This window comes from Sylvia atricapilla, chromosome 16 (genome assembly GCF_009819655.1).
Source record: "Sylvia atricapilla isolate bSylAtr1 chromosome 16, bSylAtr1.pri, whole genome shotgun sequence".
In the NCBI taxonomy this organism is placed as follows: Eukaryota; Metazoa; Chordata; class Aves; order Passeriformes; family Sylviidae; genus Sylvia; species Sylvia atricapilla.
The window spans coordinates 3,994,730-4,020,939 of NC_089155.1; the positions used below are offsets into that span (position 1 = coordinate 3,994,730).

General features: G+C 51.0%; 1 long non-coding RNA gene across 1 annotated transcript; it reads right to left on the reverse strand.

Moving 5' to 3' along the window:
- Positions 1-64: 64 nt before the first annotated feature.
- On the reverse strand, positions 65-25,499 carry LOC136368282 (uncharacterized). The gene is made up of 3 exons (XR_010744820.1): positions 25,454-25,499; positions 12,461-12,559; positions 65-389 (listed from the first exon to the last, which is right to left on the reverse strand). It is a non-coding gene; the product is annotated as an uncharacterized lncRNA (long non-coding RNA).
- Between the last annotated feature and the right edge of the window lie 711 nt (positions 25,500-26,210).

Genomic DNA, 26,210 nt, shown 5'->3' on the forward strand with positions numbered 1-26,210 from the left:
GTTAAACTCTAATTCATATGCTAATACCTAATTTATGGCAAGTTAATTATTTTTTGTCCAATTTATTACTCGGTGCTCATTGATGAGGGAGAGGTGGCAGCGGGTGGATTTTGGCACCCGGCTGGGCAGGCGGGCAGGGCTGAGCTGGGTCAGTCCCACTTCCCGACTCTGATCCATAGGGCAAATCCCTGAAACCCACTGGGAGCTGACCCAGCATGCCAGGGCCCTCCAGGTATTTCCTCACTGGTGGCATCTCTGACAGAGAGGCAGGAAAATCTGCTCCAGAGCTGTGAATGGCACCTCTCAAACCACCAGGGCTGCTCCACTCGGGTCTGGGGCTTGTCCGAGGGCTCCAGAGCATGTGCCAGGAAAGCAGGGATTGGGGATTACTGGGGAAAAAATGGGATTTTCAAATGGGTAATGGAATGATCCAGGAGGAAATCAGAGAAAAATGGAGCAGGCACCCACATCTGCTCATGGCAGCCGCATCCTATCATCCCGTTCCGTGGGTTTTGCCCCATCCTGCTCTGTGCAACACATGAGGAGCAGCCAGGCTCTGTGCTGCTCAGGACAGGCAGGAGGGGATGGGGACAGCCAGGGGTGCTCCAGCCCCCGACCTGAGTGCACAGCCCACATGCAGCCCTTTATTCCAGCCTCCCTCCATCCCAGGAAGAGTTTTGCAGTCAGGAAGAGCAGCCACAGCTTCGCCACGAGCGTGTGACCAGAGCTGTGACCAGTGGGACACACGGGAGCTCAGAGCAGTCCCTTGGCCCCAAGCCCCCATTCCTCAGCCTGGCACCACCACGGGTGGCATTGATCATCCAGCACCACACCAGAGCCAAGCAGAAAAACACACAGAGGGGGCACAGAGCAGGCATGGAGAGCATATGCTAAACATAAAAAAACCTCCCCACCGTAGCAGTTTAGCCTTCACCAATTTTTTTTTTTCCTTTAACAGTCTATTTTCTGCTTGAGGAAGCAGGTGCATTTCCCATCCTCAGAGCATCAGCAGCCGACAGGCTGTCAGAGGTGTGATGGCTCCAGGACAGTTGCACTGCCTGGGATTTCACATTCCTGACACATCCGATAATTATGCCAAATGAGCTCACCTCATCTTCAGCCTTGTGAGCTGCACAGATTAAATTAAGTGAAAGCTGTTAGTGTCACAGATGAGGAAGGCAGGAGGGGAGAGGCACCAAGACCCTGCTGTGCAGCGGGATGGGGCTCAGGGGTGAGCAGATGATGCACCTGGAAGAGCAAGGGTCACTCCTCTGTCTCCTCCCAGCTCCCAGCAGTGCCTGGGACACACAGACAGCACCACTGTCCCCTTCCCCAGAGCCAGGCAAGGCTTCTCCCACCTCCCCAGCTCTCTTTTCAATTAACCCTTTTTCTCAAATCCCACACGTAACACCCCAGCCCATCCAGGGGATTTTGAGCATATATATTTTTTGATTCTCTGTCTTACATTTTTAGCATGGAAACCTCTATGATTTATTCCAGTGATATGAAGGAGCTTCCACTAGGCAAAATGAAGCTGTAACTCCCTCAAGCTAAACTCCAAATTCATTTTATAATCCTTAGATAAAAGCTTAGAATCCGGAATATTCATTACCAACCCGGGCTCCACGAGCAGCTGGGGTAGTAATGGAAAGGAGCAGATTTGACACAGGGGATGTTGCTACAGAAATTAGCCTGTCATAAGATTACGGGGACTAAGTGTTATTGGGTGATAAGGTGTGATGTGTTAATATTAAATTATCTCACCAGTTTAAAAAAAATTAAACAAAAAAAAAAATGGTGCTGATGAAACTTACATTTATTAAAAGCCCTGAGTAGGATATTAAAAGATCTAAGACAAACCAGTTTATTTCTGTGCTGGAGACCAAATTGAAAGAATTCTCCAGGAGGGATCCCTTTGAATGGAGCATCACAACAATAAAGCAACAACAAAAAAGAGCCTTTAATAAATGTTGGGACTAAAGCCTTAAATATTCCAGACTAATCTCTCTTGGGCGAATTCATTAACCCTTCATTCCCTTCCTTGTTGCATCAAAACAAGGATTAAGCAGAGAGTATTTCCATAAAGCTCTGTACATCCCAAATTCTCTGTCTACAGCAACAATCACACTGTGCTTTGTGTGACACAAGGCAGGGACAGGATGCTAACAAAGGTTTCTGGGAAAAAAAATAATAATAAACCAAGGCATGAAGCTTTTGTCCGAGTCACTGGGATCAGCAAGAAAACAACAGGGCCATTGAGTATCTGGGGTTTGCTTAAAATTTTGATTTGTTGCCATCAGACAGCAACAAATAACAGTGGGAAGTGCTGTGCATTTGTCCTGAGCCATGTGGTCACATCCATCACAACCACCTCGTGCTCATCCACTCACCAGTTTAACTCACCACAGAGAAGCCCAGGGTGAATTCACAGCTGAATTTGTGAGACATTGGGACAGGGAAGGATTTTTGAGACAGGCACAGAGCAGCAGGACAGGGGCTTCAGGGAGCCCAGCTGTGACCCACATAACCCCTACAGACCCCGGCAGTGAGAGCTGGGGGCTCTGTGGGGTGACCCTGCCCTGCAGATCATGCACAGAGCTCCTGTGGGGCTCCTTGGAACCCTGCATTGCCCGAGGGCTTCACCTGGAGTTATACCTAGGTCAGGAATTAGAAGAAGTTCTCTAATCTCTTGGAGCGCTAGAGCAAGAAATACAATTAGCTTTAAGAGCTGGGAAGTTCATTAAAATAAAACACCAGCCACTACCTTCAAGAGGACAGACAGGATCCGCCAGCTCACACTCCCCACAGGCATTTCCCTGTCTCTCTCACCCACAACTAATTGTCACCCCCAGGGCACTGAAGCATCTGTGGGAGGGGTCTATAAACGTGGTCTAGAGTCCTAAGCCCCCTAGATCCCTAAAGGAACCTCTAGTAAGGTCCCTCTAGTAAAGACCTCTAGTAAAAGGTCTGTAAACTCCTAAAAAAACACTTGTGGTGTTTTCTCAAGTCCCAGCTATTTTTCCTTTTCCCATTGACAAATCCAGTGCTCTTCCCCCCGATGGCTGAGGAGGAAGAGGATGGTGAGGTCACCCTGTGAGGGGTGCAGGGAGCAGCACCTTGCCCTAGGAGGGCTGGGCTGGGCAGGCAGAGTGCAGCCCCTCCCTGCCCACCCACAGCTGCTTTTCAGAGGGTCCCAGTTACTGCAGCTCCTGAAGCTGTGTTTTGTCCTGCTGCCCCACCACCTCTCTCTCCATCCCATCGTGTTTCCCTCTTGTTGTTTAATTCCTGTACAAGGTCAGGGCACAGCCCCCCACCTCCTGAGAGATAAAACCACCTCTCCCTCTCCTCACACACCCTGCAAGCTGGCAGTGAGGATAACACAGCCCCAGGAAGGCCAAGGACCCTGCCCAGCCTCTGCCCTGGGATGAATGGCAGCTCTCGGGCTCCAGAGATGCCACAAGTGGCATGTTCTGCCCATGACCCAGCCGAATGAATAATTCAAATCTTTTCCAATCCGGCTGTGTTGCCTCTCACTTCTCTTTGCTCTGGTGCACTTGGCACAACTCTGGCTTCACGCGAAGCAGAGGAGCTGCAGCCGTGAACCTGCACTACCCCCACACCGACTCCTGACCCACAGATTGTTCCATCCCGAGCTGCCTGAGAGCTGCCCTGAAATCAAACTGCCAGGAAAAAGAAGATGTTTTTTTTTCTCCCCAGTTACAGCCAATTGTACAGTTGCTGGATGCTTCTGTTCTCTCCGCACAAAGGATTACATTTTTTAAAATATTCTTTCTTTGAAATCTTTTGTGACCCTCGAGCAGCATAAAAATAAAACCCAGGGATGCCGAGCAAGGCTGGAGATCCACCGGGGGGACTCGGAAGCGAGCACAGTGTCGGCACTTAACAAATAATAAATAACCAGCATTAATTATTGATCACAACCCCAGCTAATCAAGTTTCATCCCTGTGGTTACCACGCTCCCAAAGCCCCCTTTGATAGAGCCCACGAACGGCCTTGCTGCGTGCGCCCGCACGGCGTGCGGAGCCCCGGGAGCCCGGCGGATGCTGAGCTGGGATTTGGGAGGATGACACCCCCACACACACAGCCTGCCCGCCCCCAGGCTCCCCCAGGATGTCTGCACATCCAGAGCATGCCATGTTTCCAGGGAAGCAGGGCTGTGACAGCACCCCGGGGTGTGGCTGGGCTGGCACAGGCTGGAATTCTGGCGGAGCGAAGCACGGAGCACTGGCTTTGGCTGCACGGGGGGTTCACTTGTACAGCCTGGAAATGGGGCCAAGAGAACCCCCAGGAGAACATTCCCATGCAAGGATGAACAACCCAGACCCAGCGAGGTTCTACCCCTTGGCCAGACCCTCCCAGGGAGCCCCAGCCTCACAGGAGTTCAGGACTGCTGTACAACCAACCAGTGTGATCGAGCAGGAGCCATTCCTTGTTTATATTAAGCTATTTTTATTCATTCTAAACCCACTGTGAATACAGTGAAATAATGTTCACGTGGTCATGCATTAATTGGAGGCTCTATCTTGTCCATGAGTCCAGCACGGACTCTTCAGGATTGGTTACAGGTCATTGCTTTGTGTGCCTCCTTTATCTAGGACTTGCATTCTTGGTATTCTGTTTCTCAGGCTCCTCTTATTTTATCACTATTTATGTCTCAGTAACCTTGATGAATTCCTGAGAGTTTGATGAGAATTACTACAAGCAGTTTGGCTGGAGCATGTTATGGCCTAAGCTAAACAGCCTGAGTCCCACCAGCCAACACCAGTTTGTGGGGCAGGGCAATCCCCCCCAGGGGATTTGGGCCCCTCAAAGCCCACCACAGTCACCTCTCACCCTCCACCCACCCATGGCAGTGGTTCCTGCTCTGGCCAAGGAGAGGGAAGAGATATAACACCTCTTTCTGCCACTGCCTGCCCCAATTTCACAAGCAATTTGTGAAAGTGTAATACAAGAGAACTCTGTCTGTGGTCCTGACAGGAGCTGCCTGCCTGCTCCCTTGACGGGGATGTTAAATCCTGTTATTAAAGGCAGGCCATTATCAGGATGTCACTGTTGCCTCCAGATGAAGCTCTACACCTGTGCAGACAGACAGCCCCCATTAGCTTATTTACTAGTCATTATGAATGCTCCACATTGATTTGCCTCATCCCAATCTCTCTGTGGCTCGAGGATTTGTTTTCCCTGTGTGAGTTCAGCACACTGGACTTCACTCCCTCCTTCCCAGAGAGGTGTTGGAATCCCCGTTGCCATCCTGCCCCAAAACTGCACAGTCTGAGGGGAAGAAAAAAAAAACCACGAAGGTTTTGCTCATCATGTCCATGAGTTTTTCCTCAGGGAGGAGAAAAATCAGAGCTGGAAGTCAGGAGAGCAAACAGGATCTTACCAGGACCAGAAGAGGGACTCGAGTTCCATGCTCATTGCAACAGGAGATGCATGAAGCCCATTCCCTCTGAGCTTCCCAAACAAGCCAACTACTTAGCAAATAAGAATAAAAACCAAAAAGATTTGCTGAAGGAAGAGTTAAATACACACTGCAAGTCCTAAAAGCAACATTTCTGGAAGTTTTGATAACTCTGCAAACAGAAGATTGTGCTACTCTTTTACCCACATTCATATTTCCCAGTAGATGCATCCTTCCCCCAGACAATTTATGAGCCTTCATCCAAACCAAACATCCATCTTTCTTTCAAAGACATTATGACCCTTTCCAAAATCTCCTTGAAAATGTCCATTTCAGTGATTCTTTCTTGCTGGAAGCAATAATACCCGTTCCAAGAATTTTAAAAATATAAATATCAGACCTTCTCAAAGTGCCAAAGACCTTCTCAAAGATGAGGTTAAAAATCAGGAGGTGTTCCTGTAACTTGCACAGGTCTCTCACTTCAGGACACCAGGGACTGGCAGCAAGCCATTCCCAAGGAAGGATTTACTTCCCAGGGCAATTGTGGCTGCAGATACTCACCAGAGAGATGGGAATGTGCTGGTCCCCATCTTTCCCTCCTGCAGGAAAGGGCAAAGACATCTCAAAAGCCACATGTAGTTTTTAACCCTCCTCTACTGATATTTAAACACCCACCAGTGCTTCTCACTCTGGGGAGTCCTCCCCACACAACACCAACATGAGCATGGCCAAAATTCGAATTTGCTTTTTGTGCCAGGTGTGTTGGGAAAGCTGCTGCAGGGACACATCCCAGCCAGGGAGTCAGCACAGTGACACAGACATGTCAGAGACACCAGGGCTGGGAGTGCAGCAGTCCCTGCCAGAAGAGCTGCCTCCTGCCTTAGACAAGTTTCCTGGTCACATTATATTCTCTGCTCCTCCTCAGGCAATATGCATTTGCTAATTTGTGCTGGAAAGGAGGGAATTCAGTATTCCCCTTCCTCACTGCATGGGGAATAGCCCAAATTTTCCAGAAATCTCCCTACTTTAAATGAAGCATAAATAATGCCATACTGTCCTTTAGGCAGCCTATGTCAGATATATTAAGAAATACAAATATATCTATTAATATGCTACACAATACCCTCTTTCAAGCTGCCCAGCAAGTACAGCAGGAAAACACACCAATTTTCAAATGTCTACTGATGAATATTGTGGGTCAGGCCCTCAACCCTTCCTTATCCCCACAGGATCCCTGACAGACACTTTGGAGAGCTGCTCCATTGCAAGGCACTGCCCCTGAGCAGCCCCGTCCCACTCTCCCTCTCTCATTATCACCCAAGGGGTCAGGCAAAGCGCAATGGAAAATCCTGTGATTATTTCCTGGGAGGGAGCAGGAGTTTTTCAGCCTGGGCGGTGCTGGGAGCTTTATCTCCCATCAGATAAGGAATCAGAGCTGCCTGGAGCCATGGTCAGCCCCACAGAGAAGGGGGACAGGGAGGGGCCGAGACCCTCCTGCTCCATGGACAGACCCGGCCAATGCCACCAGGCTCTGGTCATTGCAGCCACGACCCTCCTCTCTGGTAGCCACCAGCTCCTAAAGGTCTCCAGAGCATCCCATCATCTGGGGCTCTTTTTAAAATCATCCCCGGTGTTTGACCCCGAGGTGGGTAAAGCACATTCCCATCCCCGCAGGAGAGGAGGAGGTGCTGCAGACACAGATGTCCCAGCAGGAGACGCGATGGGGCTGCTCAGGGACCAGACACTGCTGGTGGCACCCATTCCCACCCAAGCTGGGGCTTTTATCCTCCGCAGCAAGCCAAACAGGGCTGGGAATCTTCCCTCTCCTCTTGCCGTGCCTTTGGCCCACAGAGCATCCTAGAGCTCCACAGATCTCTTGCTGCTCCAGGGTTTAAGGCAGATTCTCGCTGCCTGACTCAAGGGATGTGGAAATCAGCATAAAATGGGATTTAGAGAGCAGAGCTGTTACTGGGATAACTGTGAGCAGAGCAGGGGCTGTCTGTGGGAGCCGGGGACCCTGCACGCTGTGCTGCCGCCTTCCCACACCCGCTCAGGGAAGGAAGAGGCATCCAGGAAAGAAATTCTCCTGGCCATGGGGCTGAGCATCCCTTCTGCCGCGCTGTCCCTGCTCAGCTGTGCCCGAGCCGCAGGGACCGGAGCCCGGCTCCAGCCGAGGAGGGCAGAGGAGGACCTGGCACGGACCGGCTCTTTTCTCTCAATGGCATCGATTATTTCTGTAATCAGCACCTCGTTGCCGAAACTGAACATCCATTATTACAGGATTCTAAAGCAAAAATAACCCAGGGGAGGGAAAGAGATGTCGTTCAGGCGCTGCTCCTGAACCGTGCGCGTTGGGTCAGTGCCATCTAGAGGCAGCAAACAGTCCAAAAGGCCAAAACAACACCATTCCCAGGGTTCTCCCGCTGTTCGGAGACCTTGTGGCCCCGGGATGTTGGGAGGGGAGCTCGGAAGGGGTGGTCTGTTCCGTCCCGGTGATACAGAGCCACAGTCCGGGCTGCTGCCCCCGTGGGCACTGACGTGTGAGACACACGGAGGCCAGGAGAGCGAGCAGCACTGCACCCCACATCGACATCCCACATCCCAGCCCTGCATCCCACATCGACATCCCAGATCCCACATCGACATCCCACAGCCCACATCCCACATCCCAGCCCTGCATCCCACATCCCATATCCCACATCCCAGCCCTGCATCCCACATCCCAGATCCCAGCCCTGCATCCCACATCCCATATCCCACATCCCAGCCCTGCATCCCACATCCCACATCCCAGCCCTGCATCCCACATCCCATATCCCAGCCCTGTATCCCACATCCCACATCCCAGCATCCCACATTTCAGCCCTACATCTCACATCCCACATCCCACATCCCAGCCCTGTATCCCACATCCCACATTTCAGCCCTACATCTCACATCTCACATCCCACATCCCACATCCCAGCCCTGTATCCCATATCCCACATCCCAGCCCTGCATCCCACATCCCACATCCCAGCCCTGCATCCCACATCCCACATCCCAGCCCTGCATCCCACATCCCACATCCCAGCCCTGCATCCCATATCCCACATCCCAGCCCTGTATCCCATATCCCACATCCCAGCCCTGTATCCCACATCCCACATCCCAGCCCTGTATCCCACATCCCGGGACGGCACCGGGGGCAGCCCCAGCCCCGGGGTGGAGGCAGAGCGGAAGGTGCAGGCAGCCGCTATTGATATGCGTGGAGCTGCATTAATAGAGCTGCTAAACACCGCCTCGGGCCACAGGAATCGTTCAGCGCTTCGTTCTCATCCCAAATTAGACTGAAACAGCCAACAGGAACTTTCATTTTTTATTTTTCCTCTCATGATCGAAAGTTCAGGGAAAAAAAAACACCAAATGAGAGAAGGAGGGATGAGCAAGTGCCACATCATCGCTGTCGGTGGGATCCAGGCTGGAGGTGTATCTGTCTGTGCTGCCCTGCCTTGTGCTCACACCCCTTATTTCAGTGTGACAGACCTGTCCACCCAGTCTGGCATCCCCAAAAATGGCTGGGGACACCCCCGGGGTTTATAGCTGGCCTGCAGATAAGGCCAGGATAAAGCCTGTGTCAGCTCCCTAACCAAATCCTTGCCATCATCCAGCCCAGAGAACCCTTTGGCACAACCATGTAGTTCCTGCTCTCATCCCCCCAGAAACAGTGAAGGCCTCCAAAAGCATCTTCCCTGTACATTTCCATTTCCATTCACTTCTTGTTTTCCCCCAAAAAATAATTTTTTTCCTCAACATATTTAAGAGCGAGGAGCCTGCATAATGAAAGAATAAAATTGCCTCCTGTCCCTGGAAACGCTGTCCTATTTTGCAATGATTAACTCGCTGTATTTGCATACTGCCCATTCTTGGCTAAAGACTCAGGGGGACAGTTTCCAAACACTTTCTAATCTCACACGGAGCCTGCATGCAGTGTTGTCATTTCCTGACAACCCCCAGCGTGGCTGCATCTGGCAAGCTCCACTTTTGCTCCCTTTTATTGATATTATTTCATATTTCTGCTGCTGGCTTGCCCACAGCCAAGGCCCTGCCATGCTGGGTGCTGCACTAATGAGAAGGATGATGCTTTCCTCACCATGGAACTGCATAAATCAAGTGGTGCTCACATGAGAAATGGGCTATTAAGACCTATCACAAGGGCACCATGGGTTTTGCTGAGTTTTCATTCCCATGCTCCCTGTTGGGATATCAGGAATTGCTGTTCCTTTTCTCCCCTGAGCTTTGCAGTGAAGGTTTCCTGGGACAGAAACTCCCCAAACCACCTAAACATCCCAAGATGCTACCTCTCTACTGGTACCTATTTCTGAAAAGCAATGAGTCAGCTCATGCAACCCCAAATTATGCATTATACCCCCCCAGGCTCTTAGGGGAAGTGTAGGAACACCAGTGTCTTTGGGGCTGGGAAAGCAATTGGAAATCAAAAGGGTTGGGCACTCTCTAATCACTATAGCAGGGTTTTATTAAGCAAATTATTACTGAGCGAGTAAATAAAGCAGCAGGAATCAAAGTGGTAATCAATAGGATGGTTTGATCCAGGGCAGCCTGGGCATGGCCTCGTGCAGACCCCACAGAGCTGCCAAAGCCAGCGCCACAGCCAGCACTGAGGGGGACACCCCAGTGTACAGGGCTGGAGGGGGAGCCAAATGGGAATTAATAAAATAAACCCCCAAAAAAGAGCTAGGCACAGGCTGGGATGGGAGTGTCTCAGGGGTCTCCACACCCTTTCACTTCCCACTTGCACACTGACCCCACTGCAGCTTTTCCCATGAGATATCCCCATGGGGAGGCAGCAGCACATGCCCCCTTCATCACCCTTTTCCTGCTCCCAAAAGCACCAGCAGCCCCCAGTAGCTGTGATCTGGTGCAGTCCCCTCCAGCAGAGAGGCAAAGAGCCTCGCTGGGAGTCCCCAACTGTTGGCATCACCCCACACCCCCCGCAGGTCTTTCCAAAGAGGGAAAGGTTTAAGACTCACCCCTTGTATTTCTTACAAGGTGAAGGACCCAGAAACATTTTGCTGTCCTGTCAGTAATTGACTCAGGGCCAGAACAGAGATATGCATTGGGCTCCAAGAGTGTAACTCAAACCTGTTGCTGATTTCATTGGGCCAGGAGCCAAATAGCCCACCTGGACTATTGAGCACTAAAGACAGAGAACAAAGAAGCTCAGCACATTTTCGGAGTGTTGCAGCAGGTATGGAACCTGTCCCTGCACTGTGCTCAGCTTTGCTCTGTGTGTTTGTATCATTTTCTTTCCTTATTAAAACCTTTTTCCTTTTTCAAGACATATCCAATCATGCTGTCTCACCAATTAATTTATGCCATTTCTCTGCAAGGGCTGGACCCTCAGAGGTGTTGGGGACCCTAGTACCTAACCTCCTGTGAAAGCTGCCAGGCTGCACTGTCCCCTCTGTGCAGATGCAGGAGCCAGCCCAGAGCCTCCCGAGCACCCGAGGCAGAGCTCTCCATCTCCCCCTGAGCCTGCCCTGTGTGCTGTGCCACACTGGGGTGCAGCAGCCTTGGTGCCCAGGCTCTGGGTTGGGCACAGGGGTTTTCTCCCCTCCCTGAGCAGCTGCCCCACCAGCACAGAGCATCCCACAGCCCCAGCCCCACCCCAGTGCCCTCGAGGCTCATCCTGATGCCTTAAGTTTGAGCTTTCATGTTTTTCAGATTCAGTGCTGCCCAGGGATGCAGTTCTGAGCCTCATATTAAGTGCTGGTGAGTCCTCTTCACAGAGCAGGGAGACAAAACAAATCTTTTTCCCGCTGAAGACCAAGGACAACGAGTACAGTTTCCATGCCCAAAAGCACAAACAAGGGTGGACTGAAGAGAGGAACAAGGATGGGACCTCACAACCTGAAGTTGTAACTGGGCAATTAAACCCCAATATGCAAATGGACCAAAACTTATACAAGTGTGAGATGTTGTGACTGGTGGCCCATTTCTGTGACCATTCTCAGTCCACCTTGGGTGTAGCCCTGGTCAGGCCCTGTCCTGCCCAAGGTGTACCCTAAAGGCCTTTCAATAAACGTCTAATTTATTCTCTAGCTCTGTCCAGTCTCTGTTTCAGGTCAGCCTTCCCAAAGCAAACCCAAACCCCTGTGCCGTGCACAGCACCAGTGCAGCTCCCCTGGCGTGCATTTGTGGGACTGGAGGTGATCAAACCCTGGCTATTTGTTAACAGAGCACAACAGAAGGGAGAGACACCCGGGTGCCCTGGCAGGGATAAATCCCAGCCCCAGAGGGAGCAGTGATGGATGTGCTGGGTGTGCTCAGCCTGCATCACTCACCAGGCCAGCACAGCAGCATGGCCAAGGCTGAGGACATGGATTTACTGGCTCGGGAGTGTTGTTTGTGACTGACCCGTGCCCACAGGGAGCAGCCTTGGATGGGGATTCTGTCACAGCAGGGGAACGTGAGCTGGCTGTGGATGTGTTCACCCTCCCAGCCCCGTGCCCAGACAGAGCAGTGCTTCCCTGCTTTCCACCTCTCCTTGTTCACTCTTATCTCCTTTCTCCCCAGCCACCATCTCAGAGGGAAAGGGTCACTGTTTGTCCCCTCCGTGCAAACAGGGAGTAGAGCCCTCCCTCCCAACATGCACCGACAGCTTGGTGCCCCTGGGAAGTGTCAGTGTCCAATATGTCCTGAATTTCCTGCTGCACCAGCCCGGCTGTAATCAGCTTTGGATTACCGTAGTCTCCTAAAGTACCAGACTCTGATAACATCCCTTCTGTTACTGACTCTCTAAATCTCCCCAGTCACGCAGATGGTTTCCCCCCAGCAACCCAGCACCAATTACCAGGAAGGGAAAAGAACCCCGAAATAGGAAAAAAAAGAAGTTAATAATAAGGTGAAAGCCAGATGCTGTTGCAGTGAGCAACTGGGGGTTGGTGTTTTGGAGCAGCACAAAGCCAAGAGGACATGAAGTGAAATCACACAGCAGTGAATTTAAAGCTGACCACTTCCCACAACGTGTCGTTAACCTTCAGAAGATGCTGCTGCAAATTATCTCCGAGGTCTCAGTGGTGCAGGGCTCAGGCTGATCAGAGGCTCAGATTGATGGCGAGGGGAGCCACAGCCACCTTAAGAACAAGAGAAAAAATGCCATGTGGGTTACAGGGGCTTATCCTTCAGGACACAGTCCAAGGGTTGTCAGGGCACATAAAGAATTTCCCTTTTCTCAACCATCACCATTTCTTCTCATCCTCTGAAGGATGAGAAGCAGGAGCATCTTGTGAAGCAGCTGGTTCTGTCCCAGTGCTTTGAGCAGCCTGGTGTGTACTTCTCTGATTTTCCAGCAAGTCCCCAGAGGCTCCTTACCTGAGCTCCTTGTACATCAGGATGCCCCTTTTGTCTCCAGCTTCCCAGAAGGTGCTGTTTTCCAAGCAGGGATGTGCTTTGAGGAGGAGATGCACCCACACCAGCACAGCCCAGGAACTGCAGGGTCACAGCACACCAGGGCTGGCTCCTCTCCCCATCATGGATTGGAAAGTGCAGACCCTGAAAATCAATGACTGCTGCTTCCTAACACTTCTCATTCCACTTAATTCTGGCTTTAAACAACCTTGCAGAGGGGTTTTTATCAATCCAGTTGCCTCACTGGTAAAACTCAGGCCATGTGGGAAAGAGGTGGGGTCCAAAAATAACTGCAGCAGCCAGAAAACAGATAGAGATCATTAATAATTGTTTTAAGTCTCTGTCCTTTGTGGTGCCTGGAGTTACTCACACACCACAGCTGTGGGTAGGGGCAGCTCTGTGAGGGACAAACAGCCCTGGCATGGAGCAGCACAAAGAAAACTGTCACCCACTGGCCTGGGACACGGAGACTGACACTGAGTGTTGTCACTAGGGATGACATTTTGCAGCATTAATGTATTTAAAACCCCCATGCAAAAAGCTTGGGAGAGCAGGTGCTCAGGTGAAGGTCCCAGGGGGACACTTTGGTCCCCAGGGCTGTCCAAAAAGCCTCACCCCCACAGCACAGAGTGCCTGTGCCCGTGGGGAGGGACTCTGCTGGTGGCACTGCTGACGGAGCACAGCATGTCCCAGGAACACTCCCCCAGTGACCCTGCTGTGGCCACTTGTCACCTTGGCCAAGCAGCCAGGGGCAGAGAGCCCAGCCAGGCACAGAGGACATAAAGGAGGGGGGAAAAGCTGACAGACAGCAGTGTGAGAAACTTTACAGGCTCTGGCTTTTCTCCTCTGCACAGCGAGGGGGAAAGGACAAAGGGAAAAGCTCAGCACCTCTGCGGGGACACAGCCTCTCGCTGTGACACACAGACCTCAGCACTGCCAGCACAGGGTTTTCCTCTGGCTAAGGCAGCTGGGGTTTTAAATTCTTTAACACTTTCAAAAGACCCATAAGGTAAGCCCTCCAGGCCCCAAGCAAGGCTCCCTCTGGACCCCACAGGAGTTTCCCTGAATACCGCAGGGTTATTATAGCCAGAATATTCCTGTGCATTCAGATCTGAGCTTTTTCATACACAGCCTGTAGCTGCAAGTTTTGTCAGTGAATAGCCCCGATAAAGCCTTCCTGCTTTTCCCCCCATTTCAATATAATTGGTATTTCTCTCCCTGTAATCCAGGCAGCTCCTTTTCTGTGCCGTTTCACACCAGCACTGAGGATTTACTTTTTTCCTCACAAAAGTCAAAATTCAGTTTCTCCACCCTGTGCTCCAAATGTTCCTTTTCCCCCTGAAGCAGCCCCGAGTGGAGCCTCTGAGAGTGCCACAGGGACCCCAGAGCTGAGTGGGAAGAGAAGAGCAATCCCAGCCCTGTGGGTCACACCCGACCCAGTGGGGTGGGAAACACGGCCAGAAAAACAGGGGGGGATTTTGTAGGCACCATCCACGTGTTGAACTGCTGCCCAGCAGAGTCTGCCCTTGCTGCTGGAGGCGTGGGGCACACCTGGATGGGTCTGTGAGGTCGGGTCACCCCAGGAGCTCTGGGTGAAACATGCAGCCCCAAGGCTCGGGGACAGGGCAGTGACAGCACTGGGGACTTGCTGCAGGCAGTGATCACACTGTCCCAGCTGCTGTGAGGTCCCCAGACAGCAGAACTCAGTCTATCCATTCGGCTTAGTGCCCTGAGCTGCTCAGCAGCCGTGCCAGCTCCTCCTGCAGGGCAAGGGGTGAGGACTGAGGGAATGCTGCTCGGGAAGAGATGCTGAAACAGCACCTGGAGGGAGGAATTTCTTCTTGGTGGTCTCTTTTGAGTCATCAGCATTCATGGCACCTCCTCTTAGTGATGTCCTGGGACACGCCATCACCCAGCAAAAAGGTGGAGCTTGGAAGCTGCTTTAAAAAAATGCTGTGCCGTGTACAACTCCAAGGTGATACTTCAGAGAGGTTTCAGAGGCTGCATCCTCTCTCCTATGGACCAGCACAGAGGAAAATAGAGCCTGAAAGGAATAAAATAAATTCCCTTGCTGGAATTTATTATTCCCTCGCAGTGCTGCCCAGAGGTCCCCAAAGGAGCTTTGTCCTGAAGGTCTGAGCTTCACTTGGGGGATCATCTGCAGCCACAGCCCAGCTCTCCATTCCAGGCAGGGAGGGACAAGCACTGCCAACATGTGCCAGCAGAGCTCTGAAGCGAATGGGAAGGAAGAGGAGCAAGCCTGCAAAGCCCAGGTGATGTGTAAATCGATAGCACGGCAGCTCAGCAGCGTTTCCCTACAAATCCAGGCAGCCACGCTTACAAACACCTCCAGTTTAACAGCAGATTTCTTATCAGCTCAGCAAGCACCACTCCTCAGGCACAGGCCTGCTCTGAACAGCCTCTGCCTGCCTGGGCTGGGGGAGGAATAGCAGCTGCAGCCACAGAGATGGAGTGTCAGGGGTCCCCAAAAATACCCAACACAGAGCTGGAGACAACCCTGATGTTCCTGCCCATCTGTGTTTCAGTGCTTGGTCCTCCCACATCACACAGGGACACCTGAGACCACCTGCATCAGCTCAAGGGAAGAAAAAAGAGAGTATCCATAAAGGAATTAGCAGTGTTGCTAGCTGGGTGTGTCAGCCAGGCTGTGGCTCACCCGGCTGTGTTATCCCAGAGCAGGAGGCTGCCCAGCACCCAACACCCAGCTCAGTTTGGAGCTGGATGAAAGACCACGGAGTGGCACAGCACCCCGGGGAGGTGGATTGGCTCTGGGGCAGGCACACAAACCCCTGTGTGTGTAACAAGGTGAGCTGGGGTCAGTCCCTGCTCCCAGAGACTGCTCTTCAACTCCTGGGGCAACTCCCATCCCACCAATCCCTCTCCTTGCCAGCTCTTCTCACCTAGTTAAAACCAGATTAAGCTTCTGGGTTCAATTTACTTTCAGCCCCTCTGTGGCTAGTGGTAAAAAGTACAGTGCTCCCTTTCCACCTGTAAAAATCAGGCTCCAGCTGTCCCCTGGGTTCTTATATCCCTGTGAATTTCAGAAAGGATGAAATGCATCACTGTGAGCCAATCCCCACACCTCTGGGTGCCACATCAGCATTTCTCTCCCCACGAGGAGTATTTTCTTCCACCCTACAGGGAGCCACAGCAATAAACAAAACCCCCGCAGACACAGCAACTGATTTCAGCCTTACACTTGCTACTCTCTGCTTTTACCTCAAAGAGATGCTACAGAAACAAAGTGCTGATGCTTCTGTCCTGCCCCTGTCCCCAGGTCCCATAGCCCTGATCTTCTTCCATGTCCCACAGGACACCCCTACAGTGTCCTTTCCACTGCCTATCCCTGCGTCAGGAGCTCCCAAGAGACAGGCAGGATTTGAGATGGAGCAGTAGGGGAAAAACAACTTGGAAGATGGGAAATAAGCATCAAAAGGTTCTTCAAAGCACTCTGGAGGCTGTGCACAACCACAGAGGTCCTCTTCCAAGACAAGTTTTCAACTTAGAGAGTTGAGCACGTAACATCTGGAAAAGTTGTTCACTGGATGTAAAATTACTCCACAACCCCTACAAAGGATGTACCCATACCTCTAATTTCCCCCAGGAGGATGGGAAAACTGTCCTAACAACACCCTGCAGCCACTGCTTCATCCTAAACCTGCCAGTTTATTCTCTCTGCTGAGGGATTGCACATGTGGTTCCCCACTGGAAGGGACCAACAGGAGCAGCTGTGGAGCTCCAGACATCACTGGTTCCTTCCTGGCAGGTGGACAGATGCTGGGATTTGCTATGCCTGCAAATGCACCTCATGGCCAGATCAGGACTCCACAGAGCCTGAGCAGCACAGCTCTGCTCTGAGAGCATCATTGGCACATCATCAGCTGCCATCTCTGCTGAAGGGAATTAATTTTTTATTTGGTTTTATTAACCTTCACACATCTAGACCCGAGGCCTGTGCTTTGCACAGGAAAATATGAAATCGCCACATCTCCCTGTTTAAGATATTGGCAATCACAATGTGCCATCTGCCCTGTTATTAAACAATAATGGTCCTAAATCCACTGATACAGGGGAAGCAATTTCCTAGAAGGTGGGAGAGCCCAGCTAACCCTCCACTCCTGCCTCCACCACATCACCCTAGGCCTGCTCCCATCCCCTCCAGAGCTCACCCTGCTTCTCTCTCACCTTCTGGGACAGGGTCTCATTCCTAGTATAGGAAGCCATCACATCTGATTTATTGCATTCAATATGGAGAAGGAATTTAAAACAGAAAGTTTATCCAGAGGCAAGTTTTGGAATGTTTCTGCATCTCTACCTTTGTTACTGGAAAAGACTGGAACTTGGTTTGAGTGGAAGAGGCAATTAGGAACAGTTTGCAGCTATCCCTGGGGCGCAGCAGAAGCTGAGAAGCTGAGCTAAAGTGCACCTTAATGATGTGCCCTTGTGCATGCTTTCAAATACCTGTATCTTAATTACTTCAGAGGACACATTTCTGATGCTGGAAATGCAGCTAACCCAGCTGGGGTGTCTTTCATGCCTTCCCATCTCATTTTGCCACTGGTTCCTTCAAAGCAAACCATAAACCAAAACATTTCTTTAATGCACTTGATGGGGGTTTGATGTGAGTGGTGGGCTCTTTCATCTGCTGCTTCTTCAAAAAGAGGATGTAGATAAAAGGATGAGAGGAGAAGGGATCCTCGTGCATGTTCGTGCTGCTCCCAGAGATTCACTTGCTTGGCCCTGGCTCCATCAGCACTCGTTCTCCGTCTTGGGTTGAAATGCAAGATGTATTCTATTCCCATCTGTTGAAACTGTTTGACGAAGTGTTTTCCTTTATCTCATAACTCTGGGGGGATGGGCAAGGGCCTTCTGTTCATGGGTCAGCTGTTAAACCAGCTGGGGCAGTGTTCTTATCCCTTCCAGGACCCATCCTCCCTCCAGGGGTATCTGCTGTTCATGGGCCAGCCAGGCTCACTGCAGGCCTGAGACAATTCCAGCATCCCGCTGGGACAGGCTCCACCCAGGGGGAGGAGCCCAGCATTCCCACCTGGATCAGCCCTGGGGTTCAGAACAGCAGCACAGCCTGTGTGCACTGGATTCCCAGAGGAGACCAGACCCAGCTCAGCCCCACTGGACCTTCAGAGGAAAACTCCACCTGCTACAGGATCATTGCTCCAACAGCCCCACATCTGTCACTGCAGGAGGACTGGACTGGACTGACCCCAACAGCCTGACCAACAGGGGTCAGGCTGTGTTCTGACTCTGTCAGGATTTTCTTTTGTTTTGTTCATTTGCTTTTCTTGTACTACTATATTTTCGATATTCCTAGTAAAGAACTGTTATTCCTATTCCCAAATCTCTGCCTGAGAGCCCCTTAATTTCAAAACTACCGTAATTTGGAGGGAGTGGGTTTACATTCTCCATTCCAAGGGAAGCTCTGGCTTTTCCCTGGGAGACATCTGTCTTTCCAAACCAGGACATGCTCCCACGTCACAGCTCCAGCCCCAGGCCTGTCCTGCTGGCCTTTGCTGTGGGACTGGGACACTCTGTCACTGCCACCTGCAACAACAAAAGCACAGGAGGATGGGGACAGGGCCAGCCAGCGTGTCTTGCTGGGACCAGTTCCCAAACACCTTTTTTTATTATGGCAGAGGTATCCAGGGGTTTGGGGCACCACGGCCCCACTCTGAGTCATGTTTCCACAGGCCTCCAGCATCTCAGCTCCCACAGCCAGTGCCAGCACAGCTGGCAGGGCAGGACCCCAAACCCTCATTCTCTCAACCTTCCCACACAGCCTCTCAGGGACTCCCTCACAGTTTTTCCCCATTGCTGTAGGGCTGAAGGGTCACTCTTCCCAGCAGAAGCACTGGGAGTTGAAATGAGGCCCTTCCACTCCTCTCCTGCTGAGGGGCCGAGTGACCAGGGAAACACAGCACCAGGAGATGGGCCAGGCTGGGGCACGGCAGCTTCCGTACCCCAGTTTTGTCTCACGCTGTTTGTGAAGGACTCTGAGCATCCCCTTGTCCCTCCCCTTGCCACTCCACGGGCACCAGGCAGGATTCCAACTTTCCTTCCTTGCCCCAGCTTTGGACAACTCCCTGGGACGTGCATATGCCGCCTGAGCCCAGCACAGGTGACAGGGACAGCACAGGTGACAGGGACAGCACAGGTGACAGGGACAGCAGCTGCCTGATGGTTCTGTCTGAGCAGCAGAGTGGCCACCCCTCCACTGACCCTTGTGGGTCCCCACCTGTGCCACAGGAGCATCAGGGACACGGGTCCCCTTCCCAGGAACCACGGGGACAAACAGGAGAGGAGAGATAAGGGTGAGACAAGGATGGGAGCTGACAGCACTCCCATCTATCACCTCAGGTCTGCGCCTCAGCACTCATTCAAGCCCTGAGTCTTCAAGTCATGAGATTAGATTAAAAAAAAAAAAAAAAAAATCAAAACAGCCTCTAATGGAATGGTTTCTTGTAGAACAAAGAAACAGCACTTCTGCTGAAAAGTGAAAAAAAAAAATCTGTTTTGACTTAAAAACCTTTTGCTATTGTAAGCGAAACAGAGAGATAAATATATTATAAATATATTTCATTTAAGTTTTATCACTACAGCTCTAACATTTACATTGTATTAAAGTTTTAATATTAATACTGTGCCGCTACCTAATATTTAATACAAAAATTAAATATATATATTTAAGTTAATACTTCATATGCCAAAGCCCAAATGGCAAAATCCTTTTTCTCCACCTAAGATAAAGTCACTCAGCTCTAATTAAAAGTGATCTGAAGCTCAGGACCAAGAGCAGCACCAAATAAATCCCCCGGAAATAAATTGTAGTCATGCCAATAATGTTTGTAAGAGCATCTCAGGGGCTCCTCACTGCCCTGCACTGATGTGGGGATCATGAAGAAAATGCCCCCTGTTGCTCTCACACCCCTGTTTGTCTCACCTTGTGAAGGCAGAGCAGGAGCAGCAAAGAACACGTGGAGCAGTGGGATGAGGAGGGAGGGTCGATGGCATTTTGCAGGAAAAACCTCAGCTGTGAGAATGAGTGAATGCAGCCAAGGCTCAGCAGGGCTGGGCTGGAGCTGGTGGGCTGGGGACCCCAGGGAAGGGAGAGCTGCCTTGGGGCACTGGGTTTGGGCTGGATGCCATCCCTGTCCCCATCATCTCACAACTGAGATGTGTTTCTGAACCATTCCCATCCACGAGGCCGGCATCCACACCAGGAATCCAGAGGAGCTGTGCAATCCTACGGGAAAACCACCACGGAGTCCCCAGGCTGCCACCATGGCCAGCAGAAAAGGGAGCCTCATGCTGAGAGTGGAGCAAACCAGAGTCCCCAGCCCAGCCACACACAGCCCATTTTGTCCTGGCAGAGATGGGGGTGCCCATATTTCCATGCACTCTACAAACCCTTTGGAGCTATCCAGGGCTTACCTCCCCATGCCCATGACACACCACCTCCAGCACAGCCCTCGGTCCTCCCCAGGCACAATGAGTTCAGAATTTGCAGGCTGACACACCTCAAAATGAGAGAAAACTGAGGGGAGCACAGGGCACATTTTATTCCCCTGATGTCTCAAGCTGCCAGTCCAGCCAGCAATATTCCCTCAGCCCCCTGTCGTTCACCTCTGAAGCCTCCAGCCTCCATCTCCACCAGTTAGAGGACCTCCCTCGCTCCCTTCCTGCTAGAAAATGAATTTAGGGTGGTTCAGCATGGGGAAGCAGGACCAAAAGCACCCTGCCCAGAGCTGGCCAGAGGCTCCTTCCCAGCAGGGAGGAACTGCAGGCACAGGGAGCTGCTCCACAAGTCCCCCTCTCCCCCCAAGCTCCAATTCCTAACTGCCTCTGCTTAATGAGAGGCCAGCTTTGAACTGCCTGTGTATAACCAGACCTAATCTTCAAACTGAATATATTTAATGGGCCTGATCTCCATAATGGCTGTGTCTGAGGCCCTGGATTTCAAAGCAGCTCCACTTAACAGGACTTTGTCTGGAAGCTGAGGCCATATAATAGGGCCTGGTTTTAAACCAGGAGTGTTTAATAGGATCTGATGTTTAAAGTGCACGTAACTAATTGGACCTAATCTTCACAATCCTCCTTTCCTCCCCCTCTCCTGATGTTTTTCCTCCTCCTTTGCTGCTCTCCCTTCCTCCAGCACAGAGATCCTCCATCCTTGCCACGGCAGATCCTCATCAGGATCATGAGCTGATCTCACAAGGATCATACCAAAGTCTTTCAGAACTCTCCAGGGTTACCCAGACAAGCCCTTAGTTCCTGCTGCAGCTCCTCTGCTCTCACCGTCTCCTCCTCAGGAGCTCAGCCAGGCTTGGCTTGTCCCAGGGGCACAGGCACTAGCCCAGCATTAAAGGCTGGTCTTAACAGGAAGGTGAAAAAACCCAAACACCTGATTTGGGGAATGGAAAACACACGGGGAGTTTCCCTCTCTGCAACAATCACCAGCCTCAGACTCTTTTACTTCAGTATTGCTCCCTCTGGTGCTGTGGTAAAAGTTGCAATCTTTGGAAGAAGAGTCCTCTCCAGAAGCAGCCAAAATGTTCTGGTTTTGAGAATTGTAATTGTCTGAAACAACAAATCCTTTTGCTTCATTGTTTATGAAATTGAAATATATATATATATAAATGTTTTCCTATCATCCCTTCTTCACAAATTTCAGGCATGAGGAGTCAGCATCTCTTGCAAGCAAAGAAGCCACAAAATACACACACACAGTGTTTCTAGAGCAGCTCTGGCCAGTTCCCTGCCCATTTCCATCCAAGTCTCAGATGTGCCCACTGTGAAGGACAACAAACCTGTGCCTCAGTTTCCCCTGCCCTCACTCCCTGCAGTGCTGTGGGAGAACAAGAGCAGGAGGAATTTGTACTTCATGGTCAATTACTGTAGGACCTTTCAGCAACGCTCCTCAGACCCAAGAGAAAAATATTGTTGACCCCAACTGACCAAGAGAAATTAAAGCAGAGGGAAACCAGAGGTTGTCCTCAGCAGAGAAGCTGGGGCTGCCCCAACCCTGCAAATGTTCAAGGTCAGGCTGGATGGGGCCCTGACCAACCTGGGCTGAGAGAACTGTCCCTGCCCATGGCAGTGGGGCTGGAACGAGACGATCTTTAAGGCTCCTTCCAACCCAACCCATTCTGTGTTTCGAAGGGCCAAGAAGGGCCCTTGTGCATCCTTTTCAAATACCTGCATCTTAATTCAGAGGACACATTTCTGATGCTAGAAATGCAGCTAACCCAGCTGGGGGGTCTTTCATGCCTTTCAATCTCATTTTGCAGAAATGGAGTGTGCAGATCCTGAGAGAAAGGACATCTCACATCTCCAGGCCATCAGGTGATTGAGGAACCCCTCCCTAAGAACACTTTCCTACCTCCCTGTGCCAGCTCCAGCAGCTCCTCAGGCAGAGCAGCACAGCTGGGGCTGTGCCATGGGCTTACACACCCACATCTGTCCACATCTGCCCCATGCTGCACCTCCACCTTCGCTCACCTTTGCTGAGTATTCCAGTGGAATCAATCCACTCTTTTATTTGCCACTGAATCCAGCTCTGGCACTGCCCTGAGATTTATGCTCCACACAAGCAGTGACAGACAGACAGGGTTGGGAGGTTAAGGAAGCAATATTTCCAGAATTTGCATAAAACAAGGGCATTTCATAATTCAGCTGATGCAGATTTGGATAAGATGAAATTGTTGGCCATTTTATAATTAGATGGCTAATCATAAAATAACCTTTGCAAGTCATCAAAAACCATTATTATACAAATGAATTCCTGCTTGGTACTAAACTTACTTTACCCTCGTCCTTGAGGACCAGAGACAGTAAAAGACAACCTTTTCTTTGGTAGAATTCATTCTGCAGCCAGCCCCATGGTTTTACTATGTTTTATGGATCACAAATGCTTAATCAATAATGCAGTGCTTTCGGGAATGATGTTCTTTCTCATGTCTCTCTGTCTGGAATTGTTTGGCTGGCTGCTCACAAATCTTTTGACTGGATTCATTGTTCTGGAGATACCCTTCCCTGCATCTCAGGGCAGATTCATCAGCTGAGCTGGAAGGAGTGGGAAGGTTTATTGGGGTAAAAAGAGACGTCATGGCAAGCAGGTGGAATCATTGTTCTGGGTTTGCTGGTTGACTCGTCAGGTTAATGAATGGCCCTAGAAATCCACTGAGTATGCAGCTGCTGGAAGATCCCTTCTTCAGCAAATAAAATCAAAGCTGGAGCACCTTTTCCCACATGCCAGTGCTGCTTGTCTCAGAAAGCAAGGGTAAGAAAGGCAGTTGCTGCCCCCTTCAAGCCCAGGAACCTTGTGCATCTCAGTGCCTGTGTGTGGAGATGACGTTTCCCAGAAAAGCAAGTTTGCCTCCCCAGGGGTTTAATTTCCATCCAGTTACAGAGGGATGGATGTGCTGCTCCATCAGAGCTCAAGAGGGAGGTCCAGCATCCCCAGCACAGACTCATCTCCCCCCGTATCACATTGTTTCTCTGCCCTGTAGGCTGTTGTGAGAGCTGCACTAAACATCACACAAAACAAGCTTCAGCAGCACCCTGAGCTCCTGTCACCACCTCCATCCCACCACCAACAACTTCTACAACTCAGACTCTGCTTCAGGATCAAAGCCTCAGAGGCACTCAGAACAGGTGCAGCTGTCAGGAGAGGGGAAAAATTAGGAGAAAATGGCTGGATTTTTTAGACCTGGAGTCAAAGCAACAGCCATGGTCTGCAGGGCAGCCCCTACCCAGAAAAGGTGGTGAGAAGCTTCCTAGGAATAGTGGCTGTGAAATAAAGCCACCTCATTCCTGTTCTCCCCGTTTGACTTCCCATGCCCTTTTTAAGAAGAATTAACTGTTGAAGCTCAGCCCTGATTTGTGTGTAATGTGTCGCAGCTACTGACTGTGTCTGACTTGGCCACCTGAGTAAATGTGGGACCTGCTCAGGCCCCATGGACAGGCAGGAGGGAGAGCAGGCTCTGTCAGGCTCTGGCCCATCACACAAATCACCAGAGACTGCATTTCTCCTGGTGATCTCAAAACACTCTGGCCAACAGGGATTAACCCAAAGCCCCCCACAGCTGCACGTGCAGGTGGGGCTGAGCAAACCCTCAGCTCACAGCAGCAGGGAGGTGTCACCCCGGGCCACCAGAGGCAGCAGCTCCCTGGCCATCCCCTCATCCCCACTAGGTCACAGCCCATCACTGCTCCCCAGGGCAGATGGATCATCCCACTCATCCCAAACATACCAATCCACACCTTTAGACACTGTTTTAGTGTAAACTAAACCAAGACTTTTTCCCGAGCTCTGCTGCAGCCACTGGGATGAACCCACTGGGATGAAGACACAAGGACCACCAGGTTGAGGAGCCTACAGAAGTGGGGGGCCCTCAAGCTTCCAGCCATGCAGCACAGAGTAGCTGCAGAGCACTGAGTGTCTCATCAGCTGTGCAAACAGTGCATTTCAAGGTCCATCACACCAGCCCCTTCTCGCTGCAGTACACTTATATTTTAATTAGTAGCTTACGGGCTGATTACCCTGTTGTTATCCTGCAGTGTGTGCAGGGCTGGCAGGCTCCCAGCAGGCAGGTGGGCTCCAGTGGGGCAGGCAGGGAGCACACACTCCTCACAGGGGGCTGCAAAATGCACCCTTCATCATGCAACCCTCATTGCCCTGGGGCTGCTTCCTTGGGGCTGCAGGAGAACTGAGGTGGGAGAAGCAGGAAAGAGCCTCTGTCAGTCTGTTGAGACCTGAGATGTCCCCAGCTCCTCAGCTGGAATTCACCCCTGCAGCACATAAGGCAGGCATTTCATAAAATACCACTGGGCTTTGGGGCTGGGTCATCTCACCCCAAAGCCATCAGTCACCTGATAACACTGAAGTCTTATTTTTATCCTAAATAAGAGGGATTGAATAAACTAGGGCAGGTGGTGGAGGAAGAGGATTAAGTCCAAAAACTTTTTTTTTTTTTTAAGACAAAAAAGCTACTTTAATATGTGGGTCACACATCATTTACTGCCACACACCTGCCTACCTCTGCACACTGCAGCTCAGACATGCACATGATCCTCCTCTAAACCTGGTGCTAATCCTAAAATCCTAAAAACTGTTGACCCATCATTATTAATTAGCTTGCTTACCAAAGCACACAAGAGAGATGATCATGTTATTAATTTCTGTGCTACCTGCTGTGATGCCATCTTGGGCAGGGGGAGCCTGACAGGAAGGATTTCCCTCCCACACCCCCCACCCCAGGAATCGGCTGTGCCCCCAGAGCAGAATTCCAGCTTGGAACTCCACGGTGCAGGACAGTGTGTCACCACAGCAAATGTCTAATAAACATAATTATAGAAGAAACTTATGATTATTCAGAAGAGCGTGTGGGCAGCAGCAAGCAACTCATGATGTAAAAGCATTTCAGTAACTGCAGCCGAGCTTTCCAGATCTCCCAGATCCATATTTTATGAGAAGAGCAGACGGAGGCATCAGCAAAGGGTCTAACAGAGCTCCCTCTTTAACCTCAGTACTGCCACCAAAAGCTCAGCATAATCAGGGTTTGCTGACACCTCCTGCCATGAACGTGTCTGGGTGTCACAGAGCTGATGGCACCCAGCTGTTTGCTCCCAAGCTTGTTCCAGAATTTTACTTTCTCCCGAGAAAAGGATGCCCTGGTGCCTTCCCACTTTGCTTTGCGTCTCCCAGCACTCCAAAGAGAGAGCCCAGTGGGGTGCAGGATGCCCGCTGGCAGCAGCAGCTGGGAGGACACTCAGCTCATCTGGGAGGACACCAGGCACTGTCACACAGCCCCAGCCTTGGCTGGGAGCCCACCCGGGCACTCTGGACCACTCTTTGGCCCGTGGCCTGAGCTGCTTTCCAGCCCAGGCAGGCTGGTATTGTGTGGGCTTCACATTATTTATGGCTTGGGCGATGGGAAGTGTACCAGACACACACACTGCACCCCCACGAGCTGATGTGAATGCCTGGGGCATGTTTCCTAACAGAGCTATTATGGATTTAAATGATAGCATTTTCCGAGCACTTGCAGCAAGATGTTTTCAAAAGCCCCATGTGCTAAGCCTTAGCTGAATAGCTGAGTGATCTCTTGCAGAGATGGGGACCCAGAAAGGAGGAATTTAGTTGATTCCTTATCAGCAATACCTAAAACGACTTTTTTTTTTTTTTTCCCCCACTAGGAGAACGACTTATCCTTAGAAACAGCAGCTTCGCCTTCCTGTCCAATGGAGAGCTGAAGCTCTTTGTCCTCACTGCATCATCTCACTGTGCTCACATCAGCTTCCCACCCTCCCCTGGCACCTTCTCCATCTCCCAAAGTCCAT